Genomic DNA, 16,256 nt, shown 5'->3' on the forward strand with positions numbered 1-16,256 from the left:
TTGGTTAGGCTGTGGTGCCCAGTTGTTTGATCAAACCCTAGTCTGGATGTTGCTGTGAAGGTATTTTGTAGACGTGATTAACATCCACAATCAGTTACCTTTAAGTAAAAGAGATTACCCTCAATAATGAGGTAATTGTGGGTGGGCCTCATCCACTTGGTTGAAAGTTTTAAGGGCCAAAAACTGAAGTTTCTCGGAAAGGAAGTAATTCTGCCTCAAGATTGTAATATGCAGCCCTGCCTGAGTTTCCAGCCTGCCAGCCTGCCCTATACATCTCACACTTGCCAGCACACACGATTGCACAGTTGCATTTTTCAAGTCAGTTCCTTAAAATAAATCTCTGTATATACCTATACCTATGTCTATATCTCCATCTCCATCAATATCTATATCTATATATTTGATTGGTTCTGTCTCTCCGGAAAACTCTGATACAGAACTCATCTCTCATACTAATCTGATTAGTAGTGGCTGCTTAAAAAGCTGTGTTAAGAAGGATTCTGAGACCATGTCTAGGTTCAGTGAGTAAGAATAAAGTGAATGCAAGCTCCTTCAGAGCAGAGAACATCTCAGTCTTGTAAATTATCTTATCTCCAGTGCCTAGGATACCATCTACTGCATAGGCGGTACCCTATGATGATAAGTACATTTGTTGAATGAATGAATGATCTTTTAGCAATGTTTGCCGTGGGCACAGCAATGGGAGAGCCTACCATCGCTGACTCATTTCACAGAAGAGGAAATTGAGGCCCCAACAGGACTCTGCTCAAGGTCACACAGCTAATTAAGAGGTGACATATTCAAGTGTCAAACATACATCTTCTGACTTTCTTGCCCCAAACTCTTCATTGTCTACCTGATGAGGAATTTGAAGAGGAACAGAAAGATATCAGGAGAGGAGACTCTGACCCTTATTTGCCAAGAACATCTTTGAAGACAGACTTCTGGGGCTCCTGGCGGAGACAGAGTTTACTCCTCCTGCCTCTGAGCACTAAACTCTCTTCAGCCCAGAAGGCCTTCCCGGGCTGCGTCCTGCAGGTCAGTCTTATGCCCTGATCCGCTGCAGGTCCGTCCTAGGAGGACATTGCCGAGTGGCAGTGAGGGGCTCTGCACCGAGGGTCACAATGCCTGCATCCCCCCCGCCACTTGCTGCTTTGACCAAGCCTGGGGGCTGGGTCAGGGGCATCCAGCAGGCCCCTCTGGGCATGTTGCCTTTGTGGGGACTTTCTGGGTTGCAGTAATGGGGAGGGGACAGGCAATTGTCAGGGGAGCTCGACGGTGCCCAGGACCTACCTCGGGGCCTGGCAAGTAGTGGGGCTCCAGTGGAGGTTTGTCTAATGAGTGAAGGAATGTCCAAGGCAGCTGGAGATGGGAATCGAAGGCGGGCAGAGATACCCAGTGGCTGTCTCGAGCTGGCCAGGTTTCCCTTTTCCTGACAAGGCCTGGCTCCTCAGGGTCTCTGTGTTCATTCCATGCCTCACCTGGCTGGCCTAAGCAGCCTGGGCTGTTTTTATTTCCAGGGACAGGGCAGGCTTCCTTACCAGTGGATGGCTCCGTGTCCCACTCTCTCTGCCCCGGTGTCCCTGCTACACTGTGGGCCTGCGGAATGGCTGTAGTCCAGGGCCTGCCTGGGTTCGAATCCTGGCTCTGGGGCACCTGGGGCTGCTTGGCGAGCATTCTAAGCTTTCATATCTGCATCTCTAGAAGGAAGATGAGAATAATAACACTTGCTTTAGGAGGTGGTTTAAGGATTCAGTGAGTTAATATACGTAAAGCTCTGCAAAGAGGGGCTGCTATATTAACGTTTGCTACCATTCTGGCGGTGAGGTGACTAAGGTGATGCCCACAGATAACTGCATGTTCACCACCGCCGTCTATGGCTCCCATGCGACCACCTGGTGAGGGAAGCAGACCAGGTATTAGCACCCATTTTTCACAGAACATTGAGAGGCTCAGAGAGGTTAAGTGACATGCTCCAGGTGAGCCAGATGATAAGGCATGACATTTGGCCTCCAAATCCACTCCTTCTTCTACCCAGCAGGAGGGCATGTTCCCATTGGCTGGGAAGAAGGGTGGAGAGAGGTGTGACTGGGGCCTCCCACTCCTCTCAGGAGCACTAGGAATTCTGCTCTCAATCAGGGTTCTGAGAAGTTCTTCCAGGTAAATGAGAAGTGATTTTGATTTCTTTTTTTCTGGGAGAAGCTGGTCCAGCGTGTGAGTGTGTGTGTGTGTGTGTGTGTGTGTATGTGTGTGCACACAGGCATGCACATGTGTGATGGTGGTGGTGGGGAGGGGCTAGCCTTTGTTTCTGGCAGGGCTGTTCTCCCAGAGAGGCTTGAATGGCAGACAGCAGGGCAAGGGCCTCGCTTACCTGAGGACGACTGTAGGCCTTTTCAGGGTCTGTATCTGGGGTTGCTGCACCCCTGTGGGGTGGGGGGGTGGATCCTGGACCCCAACAGGTCCTGGCTCTTTGCATTGGCCAATTGCAAAGCCTGAAGCTGCTCCTTACAGCTGTTAGATGTATCCTGGGCTCGTGTCCCCAGTGTGTGCACAGGGCAGGCAAACCCATTTCAGTATTAGCTGAAGTCAAAGAGGATTAAAGAATGAAATCTGTGGTGGGGGAAAAAATAAGTTCATTGAATGCACTTCAGAACCAATTAGAAATGACTTCTGGATCCTCCGCTGGCTTTTGGATTATCTTTGCCTGGATTCCCATCTGCTTGTGTGGATTATCTGTATCTATGTGAACGGTGTGCGTGGTTCTGGAAGGACTGGGGTGTGGGACTCTGATGCCAGGCTTGGGTTTCCTGCCTGGGCAGGGCCCAGCCGCATGGGGAAGGGTCAGCCCCTGTTGGCAGCAGGAATGTGTCTGACACGTTTGGGTGGTGGGAGGGAAATCAGGGTCCTTTGATGAAGCTCCAGGTGTGGCAGCAGAGGGGACTGATTGGGAGGGAGGAGACATCTGTTCTGAAAGGCAGGCTGGGGAGAAGAGAAAGCGCTAATCAGGCCATGAAAGCTAAACTCCAGGCTGATGTTCACCAGGGGGGCAGGGTGGGGAGAGGAGGGCAGGAGAGGGAAAGGAGGCTATTCTCAGAGCAGCAGAAGAAAACCCTGGCCACCACTGTGGGAATCTACTGGTGGCACAAAGAGTAATTTCTTGTTCTGTTGTTCGTTCATTCTCTTTTTTGCAAGTGTCTATTCATTTATGATAATGTGGCAGGCAATGTGTTAGGCACTGAAGATACAGGAGTGAACAAGAGAGACTGACATCTCTGCTCTCAAGGATGAGACGAGAAAATAGCTACTTTTGTGTTACAAATGATGGGTTCTTATCCTAAAGAGGACGCATGTGGGCACAGTGCAGGGCAAGTAACTCTGACCTGCCAGAGATAGTCAGAGAGGGAGGAAGTAATGTTTAAACTGAGACCTAAAGGATAATATGGATAGTAAAAATCATAACACAAGCTCCATGAGCACTTACTACATGTTCTAAACACTCTACATACATTTTCTCATTTAATTTCCACAACAATTCCATTGTTCCTTTTGCTTCTCAGATGAGAGAACAAAAGCAGAGGGAGGTAACTTGCCAAGGTCATGAACTAAGAAGTGAGGGATGCTGAAGGAGAGGGGAAGGTTGGGGAGAGGGCAGTAGGTCAGGGATATGGTGCTTCAAGACGAGGGAACAGCTTGTGCAAAATTGTGGAGGCGAAAAGGAACAGGGCTGGAGCAGAAAGTGTGGGGAGGAGTGTGGTGAGTAGAGAAGCTGAAGATTTCGACTGTTCCTACCTTGAAGGGATGACAGTCTAGGGGACGCAGGGGGTGGGGTGGAGGTAGGTATGTCCCAGAGATGAATCCCGCCTAGGGAGGACTGCAGCTTAGGAACATGGAGATGAGACATTCCTAGGCCTTGGCTGACTGTAAATGCTCTTGAGTCTGGGGACCTAGCCCAGACCTCCTGGGAAGGGGAGGACTTAGAGCTCCTGGGAGGATGAGGGAGGACCCCACTCCTCCAAGCAGAAGCATGCTGGGGGATCCTGAGTCAGGGGTCCCAGTGCTGTTGTATCACTAGAGGGGTCCTGCCACTTCTCTGTGCTCTGGAGAGTGAAAAACAGTGGTCACACCCCTATCCTGGAATCTAAGCAGTCTGGGAGGGCTTAGAGCTTGGTTACTAAGAGCCTTGGGGTCAGAGAGGTCTGGGTTTAAGTCCAGGTTTCCCCATACATGAATTTATGATCTTAGGCACATAACCTAACCTCTCTGGGCAGATACTCCCTCATGTGAAACATGGGGATGTTAATGCTGTAGTAGAACTTGTGTGGCTGCTTTCCCAACCTCATTCACCATTCCTCCTTCCTAAGGACACTCCTGTTTTGTTCAAGCATTCGCCTCTCCCTGATGAAGCCCAGTTCAATAGGGGAAGCAGACCCCACTCCAGGGCTAGGCATGGGTGATCCTCATTAGAGCCATCAGACACAGCCATGGTTTCCAGTGATTGGTTAGGCGTCCAGGCTTAAGCCAATCATCACGTGGCAGTGGCCCAGACAGACTGCCGGAAACATCTCATTTTGGGGACTTTGGATTGATTCTCTCTCTCTTTCTTCTACTGGGTGGGAACAGGTAAGCCTCTTGTTCCTGTTGCCATGGGCAACCATCGCATGCCTATGAGAGAAGCCAGTCTGAGGATAAATCCCACACGTGGGGAAGAGCTGGGCTGAGGCAACCATAGAGAAATGGAGCCAGATCCACGATCAAATTATACCTGGAATCCACCCAGCCTCTAGTTCCCATTATGTGAAATAGGAAATTCCACATAGTTAAAACCAGGGTGAGTCTGTTTCCTGTTATTGCAGCCAAAGGAACGCAAATGCATTTTCCCAGGTCATTCATTTGTGTTTTCATGTATTAGGTCAACAAGTATTTATTGAGCATCTATTAAGAACCAGACAAGGCATCAGGCATGGGGGTGGCAGCATTTAATGAGGAGGGGCTCCCAATGGAACTCACTCACTAATTGGGAGAAGCGAATGGGAGATAAATAATGAAACAAGACAATATCAGTAACCGGGTATATGAAGACCACAAACCAGGGTGACGTGTGAAAGATTGAGAGGGGTCCTGAGGCAGGGGGACCATCACCTTCAGAAAGAATGAGCAGAAGGGGGTCTTGGAGGAAGCGACGTTCAAGCTGAAAGTTGACTGAGAAGGAGCCAGCAGGAGCCCCATCATGGGAAGCCTTGGAGACCATGGTGAGGGGTTTGGATTTTATTCTGGGGACACGTAAAGCCTCAGCACGTTTGAACAGAGGAGTGGCATGCTCTGAATTGCATTGATAAGAGACTGTTACGGCTGCTATGGGGAGCTGGACCCCACCTGTGGGGGACAATAGGGGCAGGGGGACCAGGCAGGAGGCTCCTGTGGTAACTGATACGAGCAGCGGAGGAGGCAAGGGGTGGACGAAAAATCAGGCTGTATTTGGAGGCACAGCGCTGCACGTCCTGATGGATTGAATGTAGGAGGTGGGCAAAGAGATGAACTGAATCCTGGGGGTTTGGGCCCAAGCAGAGGGGAGGATGGTGTTGCCCCTTACAGAGGTGAGGGAGCCGGTCTATTGTGAAGATATAAAGAGGCCACATCTGTGTGACAAGGCAGAAATGATTAACTGCTGCATGCCTGCAGTCCGTCAGGGTCTTCTGGCTGTGACTGTTCAGGTCTTCATAATCTCCACCTCTGAGGTGGGCTCCGCAGGGGCCAGACCAACTCCTTGGGCTTCTGTGATGTGGAATGAGAAGGAAGAGGGAGGGAGAAGGACCAGCTGTTCAGGGAGAGGGACTGGGAGGCATGGGGAGAAAAGAGGCACCAGGAATCCCTCCGGGGGTGAGGATGGTAAAGGAGAAGGTAAGAGTTGCTGCTGTGGGGTATGTAACCAGCTGATGGAAAATATAAACAAAGGACTTGAATTATTTTGAAGTTACTCTTTGGTTGCTGGCCTGAGTTCCTTTGGTCGTGACATTGCTGTGAGACTGGACCACAGAGGCTACTATTTTACCAGGGTTACATACGTAAGCCAGCAGCAGATGGTGACTTATTATCAGGGACTCTTCCCAACCTTGAAATGGGGAAAAGCATGGAACACTCTCCCTTGGAACCTGCACCTCCTTATCCTTGGTGGCAGGTGGAGTTCTGGGCTGACAGCCCCGAGGGGGGATCCATCCTGTTCTGCCTCACCCCACACCCCTGACTCCGCCACACTCCCTCGGCCCAGGAAATACTGAGAACCCATCCCCCTAACACACACACACGCACACACGCACACACAGAGCAAAGCTAGCTTTAGCTCTTCACGTATGTGAAGAGGTTGTCACCAGGAGACCACTCCTTTCCCTGTAGTTTGATTAAGACTAGGACCCCAGGGCAATGTTGGGGATGGTGTTGGGACAGGAAAGCAGCCTTGGAGTGTGTGTTTGATGGGCCTGGCTGGGATTAGGGTGAGGCAAGTGAGGCATCTGGGGTCTAAAACGTAAGCAGGCACTCACTCTCAAGTGCTCAAAACTGGGAGTGAGTGCCTCCCTAAGTTTTGCATCCTGGCTGTCCCACTTGCCCCGCCATAGTCCCAGCCCTGTTAATGGGAGAAGAGAGTTGCAATGAAATGGGCTCGTATTGTGTCTCTACTTGTTTTTCTCCACCTGACCTGGGGGAAGACATACGTCTCTCAGAACTGTGGTTTTGTTCATATGCAGAATGGGCATGCTGATGCCTACGTCACAGGGTCCCTGTAATAGGTACTAACCATTACTGCTTACCTTTGACCCTTCTTGGAGGTAACGGGCAGCGATGAAGAAATATGTGAGGTTGGAATTGTTTTCCTATTTTGCAGATGGAGAAACTGAGGCACAGAGAGGTTAACTAGCTGGCCCAGGTATATGCAGCCTGGAAATGGCACAGTTGGGCCTTGAACCCCCACTCTTAGCAACTATCATGTGAAACTTCTCTCACTGAGGCCGAGATAAAGAGAACTGAGTCTGAGGGGTTATGCCATGCAGAAGGGGGCTTTGGAGGTGGTGAGAGAGGGGCCCCTAGCAAGAGATCCATGATTTTGTCAGTGTCTCTTTGAGGAGGCCATCTCTTCCCTAAGGTGGGCTGGGATATTTGTTTTAAATGTAGGTTTTATTTTTATTCAGGTGTGGTGAGACCAACAGATCAGGAGATGACTGCCATTGAAAAGATAGCTCTCCAGAAGAGGGGGGCATGTCCTTCAGGGCCACACGGGGAAGCACCAGGGCCAGTCAGGAGGCAGAAAGGGCAAGGTGAAAGCATGGACAAGAGCCTTTGTTGTGGTCTTTGCAGGAAGGAATGGGTGAGGCAGGCTAAGCAGCTGTAGGATTGACCAGTTTGAATAATTTCAGTGGACTCTGGGCTGTAAGGAATGCCTCTCATTGCCTGGTACCTGGCCCTGGGTGATTGGGGCAGGCGGTAACCTGTGAGGCTCCACGAAGGAGGTGGCTGGGGGGGGGGTACAAGCTTGGATTGGTTGGTTTGCATATGAAAAGCTCACTTGAAGAAGGGGACGCTTTGCTATCTCTAGGAATCAGCTTGCTCTGGGAGGACCTGTCTCTCTCCTGCCAGCAAGGCCCGCAAGATGTCAAAGCATCAAGAAAATAAAACTAGAGTAAGTAATAAAATATAGTTAACATAAATTACAGTAATAAAATAGAGTTAATATAGTTTCTCACCTGGGAAGCGCTTGCTCGGCTGGAGAGTTTGAGAAGGAAAGAAGAAAAATGTTTGTGATCTAGAAACACCTGCCAAACAAGGCACTTAACGGTTCCCACGCGTTAATTAGGCTGAGCATTGTCGGGAGGGGAGGGAACAGCAGCAGCGGAGGCAGCCAGGGAAACAGAGGCACAAAGAGGCCCCAAGGCAGCTGGTCTGGCTGGTCATGGCTTTGCCACCCACTCACAGTGTGACCCTGGCTATCAGTTTATGCTTCCTAAACTTGAGATTCAGGCTAACTTTGGAGTCATGTTTCTCCAGAACACCCGAGTTCAATTTTTATCTTTGCCGCTTATTAGCTTGGTGACCTTGAGCAAGTTGCTAAACCTCTCTGTGCCTCAATGTCCTCATCTATAAAATGGGGATAATGATAGTCATCAATCTCATAGGAATTATAATGATCACATAACACATACAAGTCATTTCATATATATATGGGCCTAAAACCCATAGTAGACACACACAGAGGTTGGTGGTTGTCATTCGTGATGGTGCAAATGACTATCGGCTGAATTGGTATCCACGGTTGCACCACCCAATAGGGGGTCTGGTGAGAATTAAATGTAACACATTCAACCAGGCATAGAGGGAGCACTCAATGCATGGTAACTGACATGACTGTTAGCATCTTTTACTTTATAGTTATTGTTGCTGTAGCAATAATGAAAGTGGTTTCCCTTCCCTCTGTCTTCCATGATGTTGGTGGCTAGTAGGTGCTGCCATCTTCCCTCTAAAAATCCAAACAATTCAGAAAGAAAAACAATCCCCTGGAGTCCCACCACCCAGAAGAGGAGGCCGCCATTCCAGACTTTCTCATTTGCCCCTTCCCCTGCCCAGTTTTACACAAATTAAATCAAGTGAAACATTCTATTTTGCTATTGGCTTCTCTCATTCAGTATCAGTGAGTACACCCCGCATTATCCTTTTCGATGGCAGTGCTTCTTGGCTGCATTGTCATTTATTTCATCTACCTGATCAATAGATGTGATGCTGTTTCTTTCTTTTTTTTTTTTAACCACTGTAAACAATGCTCATGAAATATTTTGCACATAACGCTTTTGCTGACAAGTTTGACATTGCTTCTTAGGAGTAGAAATCCTGCGTCAGGGCAAGTGGGGAGGGATAAAATCAGGAATTTGGCATTAACAGATACACACTACTATATATAAAATAGATAAACAACAAGGACCTACTGTATAGCACAGGGAACAATATTCAATATCTTGTAATACCCATAATGGAAAAGAATCTGAAAAAGAATATATATGTAAATGAATCACTTTGCTGTACACCTGAAACTAACACAACATTGTAAATCAACTAGACTTCAATTAAAAGTTAAACAAAAGAAATCCTGGATTATTTTGGCCTATTAATTAATTCATTCATTCATTCAAGACATACCGAGAGCCTGTGACATGCCAAGAACTACCCCAGGCACTGGAGTCATAGCCGCGAAAAAGCAGGCCAAGGCAGTAGTAGGTAACAGACAATAAACAAAGTAAATGATCTATAGCATTTTACACGGGCAAATTTGTCCTTCAGAAAGTTGGTGCCAATTTACACGTCTACCAGCAGTGAGAGAGGACACCATTTTCCCCTGAAGTCTTACCAGAGCTATACAATGTTAACTTCCCCCTACAACTCTGGGAGCTAAAAGAATAAGAAATCCTTGTTGACTTTGTTTAATGACTAAGGCTTATTGAGCATTTACTTATGTGTCAGTTACATGCCATTTTAAAGCTGTCATTTAATGAATACTGAACCCATGGAAGGCACTGGTCTATGGTGGTAAGTACTATTATTACCCCTATTTTACAGATAAGGAAACTGAGGCACAAGATGACATGGCCAGACAGCATTGGGCAGGGATTTGAACCCAGGGCTCTCTGGTAGGAGGTAGAAGGAGCTTCAGTGTTAGACCTTGAACTAGATGTATCTATGGGGACATCCAGATGGAGAGGTTGGCTCTTGACAAAACCACTGCCTTCTTGGAATACTGGGATTTCTTCAACCCACCAGGAGGTTCTGGGAAACTCGTGATATTACCAAACTTTTTGAAATGATCAAAAAGGGCTGAGGGCTTTACACCGTGGGGCAGGACAAAAATGATTCAAGTGGGAGGCGGAAACATTACCTAACTGTGCACACGTCCCCTGCTCACGGGGGAGAACCCTACAACTGTCAGCCTGGTGCCCCCTGGGCCCCTTTTCTAAAGAGGAAGAATTCTTTCTTGCTGGGAAATAAGATGTGGAGGGGTGGAGTGGAGGAAGTGGGTCCATGTGGGGAAATAGATTTGAGGAGAAGCCAAGTGGGAGACCAAAAGTGTTCTTAATAAGGTTGGGGACTAAATTTGGGATCACCTTGAATATACTTTGAGAGACTTCAGTAAAGAATACAATTACTTTTAATTATCTCTGGCTGCTAAAGTGAGTTTTTGGAGTCAACATGGCTTAGGGATTAGGCCAGAGAAATAATAGGAATAATGACCATAGTAATTATAACAGCTCTCATTTATTGAGGGTTTTTAAGCACATGGACACTGGGACCAGACTGCCTTGGGCTGAATCTTATTTCTGTCACTTACCTGTGGTACATCAGTTTCCTCAACTAGGAAACAGAGATGATAATAATATTCTTCTGATTGTCTACTGCTGTGTAACAAACCACCTCCGAATTCCATGGCATAGAATACCCACCATTTTATTATGCTTATGGTTTCTCAGGTCAGGAATTTAGATAGGGCGGAGAGGGGATGGCTTGTCTCTGTGTTCTCAGACATGAGTGGCTGGGGCTGGACTCCTCTGGGACTGCTGACCAGAGCACCACGTGGCCTCTCCATGTGTTAATAGCTTGAGCTCCCTCACAGCACGGTGGCCTCAGAGCAGTTAGACTTCACACATGGATATTCAGGGTTCCAAGACGAACATTCACACCAACAAGGCAGAAGCTGCTTTGGCTTTGCTGATCTACCTCTTAAAGTCACGTGGCCTCACTTTCCACTGTATTCTATTAGTTGAAGTAGTTCCAAGCCCACCCAGACTCAAGGGGTGGGGGGCGGCGGAGGACATAGCCCATGCCTCTTGATGGGCTGAATGTCAAAGAATTTGTGGTCATGTATTATAACGGTCACAAGTACTTACCTTAACAGAGCCGTTCTGAGGATTAAATTAATTCGTTAATAGATGGAAAGCACTTGGAATAGGACCTGGCATGTATTAAGTGCTCTGAAAATGCTAGCCATGGCGGTGAGTATCCTTCTTCTGATCGTTAGACACCCCTAGTCCACATGGAGGCGGAGGTAGGCTCAAGGTCAAGTGCTGGGTGGCGAATCTGTCCTGTTTCCTTTAGCCTGAAGGTCTTAGTGCCCAATGATTCCTTCTAGATGCTCCCATTTGTACCCACCCTTTGTGTCTTTTCTGCCTCCTTCCCTTCACTCCCCTTTCCCCAGCCCTGAGGCAAAGATGCTCTGGGAGCCATTCCTGGCTAATGCAGTCAATTCCAGGCCCGACCTCAGATCTGCAGGGGTGTAGCTACTAATTTAGCATCATTAAAAACCAGCCAATAGTAGCAACTCCTCAAGCAGGTGAATGGCGCCGCTCCAATTCTAGCACATGAAGCTTTGTCCTTGCAGGCTGCTCTTGGAGGTGGACCTCAGTCATTTGCCTTGGGACTCCCTAGCCTCTGGGAGGACGGAGGGCTGGGACCCTGGCCTGAGCCTGGGTCTGGGCAGGGCTGATTCCTACCCTGGGCCTCCCAGCCGGGCAACCCAGGCTTCTGACCATGTATGACGGAGGGGACCATGTATCCTGCTACTCAGTTACGAGGGAGCCTGGACTTTGCATCTGAATCTCAGCTCTACAGCTTGTGAGCTGGGTGACCGGGGACAGTTTTGTACCTCCCCTAAGCCTCAGTTTCCCCAGCTGTGAATGGGAGGGCACAATGCTTGCCTGGGGTGCTTGCTAAAAATGTACATTCCTGGTTCCCACCCTGTACCAACTGAATCAGCCTCCTCTTGCCCCAAAGATGGGTAAAGAAACTCGGCAGTGAGAGGGTGGGCCAATGATCAGCTCCTTAAGCCTCAGTCTCACCTGTGTGTGGGAGGTGTGCGTATGTCAGTACCCACCATGGGGTGGTTGTGAGAATTATTAAAAAAATATACAGAAGTTCATAGCCCAGTGCCAGGCACACAGTGAATGCTCTATACATACTAGCTGTATCTAATATTATTGACATTAAGAGGAAACTGGGTGGGTTCCAGGAAGGAAGGGACCTTTCTGGTGGGTGGCGGCCTGGGGAAGAAGGAGCAGGGACCAGGATCTAGATGAAAGGTGTGATGGGGCTGTGGCAGGACTGGAAACTCAGGGGACAGGAGCCCACGGGAGGAGGGGGTCCTCTTTTCCTATAAATCTCAGTTCAAGTCATTTGAGAGCTTGAATATCAGCTGCTGCTTAGCTATGTGACAGGGTAGGTCCCCTCTTTTCTCGGGACCTCACCTCATTTGTGCGGCCACATGGCTGACCTCATAGTGGTTCCATCATCTTAAATCTCGAGCAGGACTTAGTCCTTCGTTACCAAACGCCAGTTTGTGTGCCCAATGCACAGTGAGGCCAAACAATGCCGAACTGTTGGAGTTTGGAGCAGAGAAATGTTTATTGCAGCACCGAGCAAGGAGAACAGGTGGCTCGTGCCCCCCAAAACCCTGAACTCCCCAAAGGGTTTCAGCACAGCATTTTTTTAAAGCCCAGGTGAGGCAGGGGGTGTCACAGGGTATGTGATCGGATCGTGCACAGTTCTCTGATTGGTTGATGGTGAGGTAACAGGGCGGTGTCACAGGGGTTAACATTATCAGTCCTTAGGCTCCAGGAGGGCTGGGAGCTATGTGTTCATGGTCAACAAGTGGTGAACATCTTCCATTTGGATGGAGATTTTCACATCTGTAAAGCAGCTCAGGAAATGTGCATCAGATACAATTAATATTATCTAGGTCCTTCAGAGAGGAGCTAAAGCAGAGGATATGGGGGAGAGGTCTGCCCCAGGAAGGCCCCATAGGGGCCCTTACACCTCCACAAGATCCCCACCTGCTCCCCAGTCCGGACTGGAGTCCTGGTCAAGGCCTCTGCTGCCTGCCCTCCCCTTGACGTAGAGCAGGATGGTGAAGATTTGGAGTGTGATGGCTTTGGGGTGAACCTAGTTCTGCTACTTCTTAAGCTGTGTGACCTCAGGCAACTTACTTTGCCTCTCTGAGCCTTTGTCTTGTTGATGATCAAATGGGATCATCATTTCTGGCCTCCCAGCTCCTCAGGCTGCTGTGGGGCCCATCAGACAATGGATTTGGACACACTTAGCAAACTGTCAAGCCCTTAGGATGAGGTTGCGTAACAGAGACCTACCCATTAAACAGATGGGCAAGGTGAGGTGTCGTGTAGCAGAGGCCACTCAACACACTGACAATGAGCAGAAGACTTGCCTCCCCCCAGCCTCCAAGCTGCTCCTCCGCCCTCCTTTGTCCTGAACTCCAAGCCCCTGGAAGCCCCTGACAGCAGGGTGGGGTCCAAGTTCCTAGGCCGGCTCTCCCGGTTCTACCCTTGGATCCTGACACCCAGCACCCCCAGGAATCCTCACCTGGCAGGTGGGGTCGAGGAGAGGCATGAATGATCTCCCAAGAGCCCTGCACAGTGGCCACAGAGGCCAGTGAGTAGTGGGGATACAGCCATCTAAAGAGCTCCTTATGAGCTCAGAGCAGACTTTACTAGAATGAGAAGTGTAAACATTGTGGAGCGTGACCAACTTGTCCCAGTTTGCCTGGGGCTCTCCTAGGTTTGAAACAGAATGTCCTGCACCCTGGGAAAACCAGAACTGTTGGTCACCCTAACATCAGAGCACTTTGGGTAAAAGCCAGCCTCTGGAGCCAGACCCCTGGCTTTGAGTCCCAGCGCTGCTACTTGCTATGTGATTTAGGCACATTATTTACTTTCTCTGTGCTTCGGTGTCCTTATCTGTAAGACGGGGGTAACGCACCCCACCTCGTGCAGACCTGTGCACTTGGCTAGATCACGCATGTAGAATATTTAGCACAGGGCCTGGCGTCCAGCAGCTGCTGTGAAACATCAGCCATTGTCATCCTTTCAAGTTCCCTTCCCCCAGGGGGAGACGATGAGGTGTGGGCTCACTCACCACGCCCAGCACCCACAGGGTGCAGGCCCTGCTAGCGGGGGGCCCAGAGATGTGGATGCCCTGGTCCCATCTGCAGCAGGGAGCTGAGAGTTGTGTGAATAATGACCACAGCTAGAAATCAATACAGGTCAGGTCGGGGTTTAAAAACAGGCTTGATAGTTGAGTCATTCACTTAGAACTGAATGGTATGTAAATTATTCCTCAATAAAGCTCTTAAAAGAAAATCGAAATCAAAACCAATAAACAAAGGCTCTGTTGGCTTTTCAGAGTAAGAAACACTTGTTACAGCCAGGGACATGGTGATCATGGAAGTCTTCCAGGAAGGGGCGGCATTTGAATTGGCCCTCCAGGAACAGGGAGAATATGGACACTGGAGGTGATGGGAGGCAGGGACCCTGGGCAGTGGGCCTGGTGTGAAAAGCCTGGGTTGATATCCACATTCTGCTATTCTCAAGCGGTGTGACCTGGGGCAAACGGCTTTACATCTGAGCCCCAACTTCCCTCATCTGTAAAGTAGGAAGGGTCTGTGGGGAGTGCCCAGAACAGGCCCACAGAGCACCTGACACACAGGAGACAGTTTTTCAGGAACAAGATAGGCAGAGCCAGGGTGGGGCGTGGTGGTGGTATGTGGAAGGTCCTCCATTCAGTCAATAAACAGTCACGGAACCCTTGCTGTGTGTAGGAGTCGCTATGGCTCGTGGAGCTTAAGTTCGAACGGGTGCTCCCCAAAGAGGACCAAATGGAGATGTGCAAGCAGCTCGGACTGGCTGGAGCCAGGGGTGTATGGGGGGGGTGGGATAAAGGGAATGATGTTAGGGAGAAATTGGGGTTTAGTGGAGGCCTTGCTAGGTAGCTTTGATTTCTCTGCTTGCACTGGGGAAGCGGTGAAGTCTGGTGTAGAGAAAGATTTGTAATCAGCTCACGGTTGACTCCCTCCCTCCCTCCCTTCCTTCCTTCCTTTCCTCCCTCCCTCCTCTCCCCCTCCCTCCTTCTCCTTCCCTCTGTCTTTCCTTCCTTCCTGACATGCTACTGTGCTGGCCCTACAGTTGCCGGACACAGTCTGTCTTCACGACACCCCCTCCTAACAGGGAAGGCAGACTTTAATCAAACCACCCCTGAAAAAAAAGTGAAATTTGTGAAATCACAGCTCTCGATTAGCAGTAAGAGGAGAGGGGTCCGGTGCTATGAGACTGATGAGAGAATAGGTCTAACCTTGTCAAGAGGGTCAGGGAAACTTCTGGCAGACACCACCGCTGGGTGAGAGCTGAAGGATGAACATGAGCTACAGATCAAAGGAGGCGGGGCAAAGGGCTCCAGGCAGTGGGCACAGCGTGGGCAAAGGCTCTGTGGCAGGATGGTCATGGTGAACACGAGGGTCGAGGGTCCGGTAAATGACGGGGAACAGGGTGGGAGGAGTCAGATGATTCGGGCTCTTGGGGACCACGCTTGGGGGTTTTCTTTGATCCTGAGGGTACTGGGAAATCTTGGAGGATTTAAGGGGAAGGATGACATGATCAGATGTGTTTGTGAAGATCATTAACATGGTGGGGAGAACAGAGAAGAGGGCGCCAGAGCGGAAGCAGGATGTCTTAGCTTGGGATCCTAGCAAGCAGAGCCAAGACAAGGACTTGGGGGCAGGTAGTTTATGGGGAGTGATCTCTGGGAACAGGAGTGATGGATGAACCAAGGATGAGACAGGGCTTATTGGGACACTGCTCTCGGCCACAGGGGCTCCATTCAGCTGGGACCTCCTGAGCGCAAGGCCTCCCAGAATTGCCCACCCACCTCAGATAGGAGGCTGGGACATCATCCATCAGGGGTGCTGATGTTCCCACACTTCTGAGCTGGGCATGGGCGTGAGCACAGCACCCGCCCCTCCCTCCCCTCCCTGCAACATCAGAGGAGCCCTGGGGCCGGCAGGGAAAACAATGATGGCGCACACCTGAGACCAGACTATGTCAGAGGGCAGGGAATCACATCTCACAGGAACCGTCCACTCCAACCACAGGTGAAATCAGAGAGGCTGAGAGGATGAGGCAAGAGGCCAGAAGTATCTGATACCTGTGAGGAGGCTACGGGTGTCATCCAGGTGAGAGAGGAAGGCGGTGCGGGCTAGGGTGGTGGGAGCAGGACATGGAGGGAAGTGAGTGCATTCCAGAAATGCTCGGGAGTTAAACCAACAGGTCACGGTGATGGATTTGGTTGAGGGTGGTACCCTTCATTAAGAAAGAGGACCTGGGGGAAGACAGGTATGAAGGTAGGGAGGATAGGGGATGGGTGGGCGATCCTTTGAGTTGGAGGTGCCT

This window comes from Balaenoptera borealis (assembly GCF_965194805.1).
Source record: "Balaenoptera borealis genome assembly, chromosome: 1".
In the NCBI taxonomy this organism is placed as follows: Eukaryota; Metazoa; Chordata; class Mammalia; order Artiodactyla; family Balaenopteridae; genus Balaenoptera; species Balaenoptera borealis.